Source organism: Trachypithecus francoisi, unplaced genomic scaffold, assembly GCF_009764315.1.
Source record: "Trachypithecus francoisi isolate TF-2019V2 unplaced genomic scaffold, Tfra_2.0 Lachesis_group14, whole genome shotgun sequence".
Classification (NCBI taxonomy): Eukaryota; Metazoa; Chordata; class Mammalia; order Primates; family Cercopithecidae; genus Trachypithecus; species Trachypithecus francoisi.
In genome coordinates this window covers 41,493,773-41,500,297 of record NW_022681459.1, presented here as the reverse complement: position 1 = coordinate 41,500,297, position 6,525 = coordinate 41,493,773, and positions in this window count along the sequence as shown.

The window sequence follows — 6,525 nt, the reverse complement described above, 5'->3', positions numbered from 1 at the left end:
GGCCATTCTTGTATTGCTATAAAGGAATACCTGAGACTGGACAATATATAAAGGAATGAAGTTTAATTGGCTCACAGTTCTGCAGGCTTCACAGAAAGCATGGTGGTGGCATCTGTTCAGCTTCTGGGGAGGCCTCAAGAAGTTTTCAACCATGGCTGAAGGTGAAGGGGGAGCAGGCATCTCACATGGCAGAGCAGGAGCAAGAGTTAGGGGAGGTGCCAACACTTTTAAATGAGCAGATCTTGTAAGAACTCACTCACAATCACAAGAACACCACCAAGGGGATGGTGCTAAACCAATCATGAGAAATCCACCCCCATGATCCAATCACCTCCCACCAACCATCACCTCCAACACTGGGGATTACATTTCAGATGTAATGTGGGGACACAGAGCCAAACCATATCAATAGGCAAACAAAAACAAAACCAGGAACTTCAATCTCACAACTTATTAAAAAATCAACTCAAAATAGAATGAAGGGCCAGGCGTGGTGACTCATGCCTGTAATCCCAGCACTTTGGGAGGCCAAGTGTATAGTGATATCACTGTGGTTTTAATTTGCATTTCCCTAATGATTAATTATGTATTTTTCATGTGCTTATTTGTTATCTGTGTATCCTCTTTGGTGAAATGTCTACTCATGTCTCATGTCCACGTTCTAATTGGATTTTTATTATTGTTGAGTCTGAGAGGGTTTTTTTGTTGTTGTTTTTGTTGAGACAGTCTCACTCTGACGCCCAGGCTGGAGTCGATCACCTGAGGTCAGGAATTTGAGACCAGCCTGGTCAACATAGCGAAACTGCGTCTCTACTAGAAATACAAAAAATTAGATGGGCATGGTGGCGGGCACCTGTAATCCCAACTACTCAGGAGGCTGAGGCAGGAGAATCGCTTGAACCTGGGAGGTGGAGGTTGCAGTGAGCTGAGATCACACCACTGCACTCCAGCCTGGGTTGAAAGAGTGAGACACCAGGCTGAGCATGGTGACTCACACCTATAATCCCAGCACTTTGGAAGGCTGAGGAGGGCGGATGATCTGAGGTCAGGAGTTCAAGACCAGCCTGGCCAACATGGCAAAACCCCATCTCTACTAAAAATACAAAAATTAGCTGAGCGTGGTGATGGGTGCCTGTAATCCCAGCTACTCAGGAAGCTGAGGCAGGAGAATCCCTTGAACCCAGGAGGCAGAGGTTTCAGTGAGCCGAGGTCATGCTATTGCACCCCAGCCTGGGCAACAGAGTGAGCCAGCCTGGGCAACAGAGCGAGACTCCATCTCAAAAAAAAAAAAAAAAGGAATCGTGAACTTAAATTTAGAATGTAAAACTATAAAACTTTCAGGGAAAAAATACAGGAGAATAATCTCTAGGATCTAGAGCTAGGGAATGAGTTATTAGACTTGACTCCAAAAGCAGGAGCCATAAAAAAGAAAAATTGATAAATTGGACTCCATTAAAATTAAAACTTTTGCTCTGTGAAAATTTCTCTCTTAAAAGTTGTTCTGTTATGAGAATAAAAAGTCAAGCTACAGACTAGGAGAAAACAGTTGCAAAAGACATATCCAACAAAGGGCTAGTACTAGAATAGATCAAGAACTCTCAGGCCAGGCACAGTGGCGCATGCCTGTAATCCCAGCAATTTGGGAGGCCAAGGCAGGTGGATTACTTGAGGCCAGGAGTTCGAGACCAGCATGGCCAACATGGCAAAACCTGTCTCTACTAAAAATACAAAAGAAAAAAAAAATTAGCCGGGCATGGTGACACACATCTGCAGTTCTAGCTACTCAGGTGGCCAAAGCACAAGAATCACTTGAACCCGGTAGGCAGAGGCTGCAGTGAGCCGAGATCATGCCACTGCACTCCAGCCTGGGCGTCAGAGTGGGACTGTCTCAACAAAAACAACAACAAAAAAACCCTCTCAGACTCAACAATAATAAAAATCCAATTAGAACGTGGACATGAGACATGAGTAGACATTTCACCAAAGAGGATACACAGATAACAAATAAGCACATGAAAAATACATAATTAATCATTAGGGAAATGCAAATTAAAACCACAGTGATATCACTATACATCTATCAGAGTGGCAGAAAAAAAAAAGGCGGGGCACAGTGGCTCATGCCTGTAATCCCGACAATTCGGGAGGCCGAGGCAGAAGGATCCCTTGAGTACAGGAAGTGGGGCTTTGGTGAGCTGTGATTTCACCACTGCACTCTAGCCCAGGTGACAGAGTGAGACCCTGTCTCAAAAAAATATATATATATATATATATAATTTTTTTAATTAAAAAAATGGCCAAAAAAGGTGATACTGTTAAATGCTGCTAAGAATTGGAGAAACTAGATCACTCATATACTGCTAATGGGAATGTCAAATGGTACAGCTACTCTAAAAAACAGTTTGGCAGTTTCTTTTTTTTGAGACAGAATCTCTCTCTGTCGCCCAGGCTGGAGTACAATGGCGCCGTCTCGGCTCACTGCAACCTCTGCCTCCCCGGTTCAAGCGATTCTCCTGCCTCAGCCTCCCCAGTAGCTGGGACTACAGGTGCATGCCAGTACGCCTGGCTAATTTTTGTATTTTTAGTACAGAACTACTTAGCAATAAAAGGGAAAGTTGTCAACACACAGTAACCTGGATTAATCTCCAGAGAATTATGCCAAGTGGAAAAAGCCAATTCTAAAACTTCCCACACTGCATGATTCCGTCAATGTGACATTTGAAAAATGCCAAAATTGTGGAAGCGGTGATTGAGAGATTCAGGAGGGGAGGAGAGCGGAAACCAGGCGTGGCTGTCAAAGGGTGATGGGAATGTTCTGTACCTTGCCTTGATCAATGAAACATCTAGCTTGTAGTATTATGATATTATAATACAGTGTTTCAAGATGGCATCATTAGGGAAAACTGGGTGAAGAGTATCTGGACTCTCTTTGCATTGTTTCTTACACTCTGTCTCAAAATAACAGGTTTCATTTTAAAAATACACAAACCCTGATGACTAACTTAATCGAAGTATCCTACTGGAGATATTTTCTGGGGAGCAGTGGGGAGCCTACCACACCCCTCCTTGTGGCTCCATTAGGTCCTTCTCAGTCGGACCAGGGATGATGGTGAGGTGCTGCCGAGGAACGTGGTGGGTGCAGCTCTGCCTCCAAAGTCAGCGAGGAGCAAGGAGGAGGTGTTTGTTCTGTCCCTTCAGCAGTGACCAGACTGCAGACAGGGAGGCAGGTAAGACTAGGACTTGAACTGTGTGTGGTCGAGGCGAGGATTTGAAGAGTTGAATCCTCATCCTCTGGAATGGTAAGTCAACACACAGAGCTAAAAATACTTGCCATGGAAATGTCTCCCACTGTAAAAGTGTTCATACACCTCTGTTTTGCTTTGTTTTGTTTTGTTTTGAGACAGGGTCTCACTTTGCCACCCAGACTGGAGTTCAGCAATGTGATCTTGGTTCACTGCAGCCTCTATCTCTTCCTGGGCTAAGCAGTCCCCAGACCTCAGTCTCCCAAGCAACTGGGATTACAGGCACACACCACAGTGCTGGGCTAATTTTTTTGTGTTTTTTGTAGAGACAGGGTATCGCCACGTTGCCTAGGCTGTCTTGAACTCCTGAGCTCAAGTGATCTACCTGCCTCAGACTCCCAAAGTGTTGGGATTACAGGCGTGAGCCACCCGCGCCTGGTTTCCCTCTGTATTTTAATAGTCTTCAGAATGATGTTGGTCATGTAATAAGTATCTAGACACCAATGTCTATCTATATAAAGATATAGATAGACTGATAATATCATAGATAAAACATGATATTTTATTATTATTATTATTATTATTATTATTGAGACAGAGTCTTGCTCTGTCCCCCAGGCTGGAGTGCAATGGTATAGTCTTGGCTCACTGCAACCTCTACCTCCTGAGTTCAAGGGATTCTCCTGCCTCAGCCTCCCTACTGGCTGGGACTACAGGTGTGCACCACCACGCCCAGCTAATTTTTGTATTTTTAGTAGAGATGGGGTTTCACCATGCTGGCCAGGCTGATCTCGAACTCCTGACCTCAAGTGATCCACCTACCTCGGCCTCCCGAAGTGTTGGGATTACAGGTGTGAGCCACCGCCTGGTTGATTAATTTTTTAAAATGCTAGTGGGTAGCAAGCTTTTTTTTCTTTTTTTTTTTTTGTGAGACAGAGTCTCGCTCTGTTGCCCAGGCTGGAGTGCAGTGGTGTAATCTCAGCTCACTACAAGCTCCATCTCCCGGGTTCACACCATTCTCCTGCCTCAGCCTCTCAAGTAGCTAGGACAACAGGCACCCGCCACCACACCTGGCTAATTTTTTGTATTTTTAGTAGAGACGGAGTTTCACCCTGTTAGCCAGGATGGTCTCGATCTCTTGACCTCGTGATCCACCCGCCTCGGCCTCCCAAAGTGCTGGGATTACAGGCGTGAGCCACCGCACCCGGCCAGTAACTAGTATTTGTGGAGCCCCTTCTCTGAGGCCCCATGCTGAGTGTGGACCCATGGTCCCATCTGACCTCGCTGCACCGGGGAACCACCTTCCGCTGCTGTCCCACTGTACAGATGAGGAGCCCAAGCTCTGGTCCAGGTGTGAGCAAGTGACAAAGAGCCCTGCAGCCCTTGCCTTTCACAGGTGGTTCCCTGCAGGTGGAGTGCCCAGGTGTCCTCAGACCGGGTGGCTCTCCCTCAGGGACCGGGGTGGGGCAGGAGGGAGGAAGGAGCTGTTGAGCATTCGGCACAACCCACGCCTGCTCTGCTGTCAGCCACATGGAAGCTTGATTGCCATACAGCACAGATTGCTGCCTTTCTATGTTGCTGACTGTTTTTAAAGAGAGGGGTTTTGGGAGGGGTGGTATGAAATTGATCATTTCTTTGTTTCCTCACTACTGTTCGCACCTATTTTGGGTGTTTTTTTCTCCCTGTGTTTCCTGTCCCCTGTGCACTATGGAAGCCTCTCAAATGGCAACAGAAAGTGGTTAGTTTCTTTGAAGAGCATTTGAACTGAGTGAATTTTCAAAATGCATGGCATTGACAGAGCAATGAAAGTCCCAGCATAAAGTCCAGGTCAGTTGCTATGACAGACGGCATCTATTGTTGACAGAAACATGGAGCCAGATTGAAACTCCAGCGGCCGGAGGGCTGCGCACCTGGGCAGGGCAGTGCTGAGCAGAGCTCCCAGTTTGGGTAGCCCGTGGGACTGGGTCTGGCACCAGCCTTGATTTCGGGCTGGAGCAGAGTCACCCGGTCGTGCCTCTGTTTTGTTTTCTGTGGAGCAGTGGGGGGCCCACCACACCCCTCCTCGTGGCTTCATTAGCCTCTTCTTGCCTGAACCAGGGATAATGGTGAGGTGGTGCCAAGGAACATGGTGGATGCAGCTCTGCCTCCGGAGTCAGCCAGCAGCAAGAACAAGCCCCTGCACCATCACTGCTGCAGTGACCGGACTGCACCCCCCAGAGCTCTGATCACCTCTCTGGGGGCTGCTGTGAGAAAACACCTGGGTGGTCTCAGACCCCAGCACTCGGGTGGCTCTTCTGAAAGAGCTGTTGTTCCTGACCCCCAGCCTGTCAATAGAGAAGGTGCCAATCCCACAAGAGTCTCTAGGCCCTGGGCCTGCTTGGACCTCATCTGCTTACAGTTCATGCAGGTTCTCTATCCCGGCCTTGCCCTCCTCCCAGCTGTTTCCTAGTCTCCTTCGTCCTGCAGGAGCTGCTTTTGGTCTCACTCTACTTTGTTGAGTGGGAGGCATAGCAGCCTTGAGAGCTAGAAAGCTCCCCAGTTATCACCTGGGCCAAGTCCCGCCATGGACAGGTGAGTGTCTACTGTTTTGTAGGGGCAGAGACTCACCCCAGGTCCCACGGGCCGCTAGCACTGGCATGGGGCAGACCATTCACCTTGGCCGCCGCACAGGTCACATCCTCCCCTTTCAGCCAGCGTGCCGGCCCAGCCTGGACTGGCCCAGCCCCTCTTCTCTGCTTCTGGGGTCCTGTTCACCCCACGAGCCCTCTCTCCAGCTCTCCTTGGATAAAGCCCCACGCCCAACCTGGTCCCAGGCACTGGTGTGTGGAGCAGTCCTGGGATCCCCAGCAGACTGAGCTCAAGGGGGTCATGCAGACCCTACCCAGGCCTGGCTCCCAGGAGGGAACTTCCCACTCACTGAAATGCAAACGCTGGAATTCCGAGAAGCACTTCAGATCCACATGGGCCCTGAGTGGGTTTGATTCCTCCCCTGGGTGGAAGGCTTCCCTGTCTGAAGTCAAATGACGAAGCAGAGGCCTGGTTCTGGTAGTGTAACCCAGGGACCCTGCCTGCCTGGCACTGGTGGTGTTACCTGGGTACCCTGTCTGCCTGGCAATGGTGGTCTGCCTGTGTACCCTCTGTCCAAGTCTTGGGGTGCCCTTGTGTTGTGGTTTGAATGTTTGTCTCCACAAATTCATGTGGTGAAATCCTACCCTCAAGGTGATCATACTAGAAGGTGGGGCCTTTGGGAGGTGATTAGGTCATGAGGGTGGAGTGCATGATT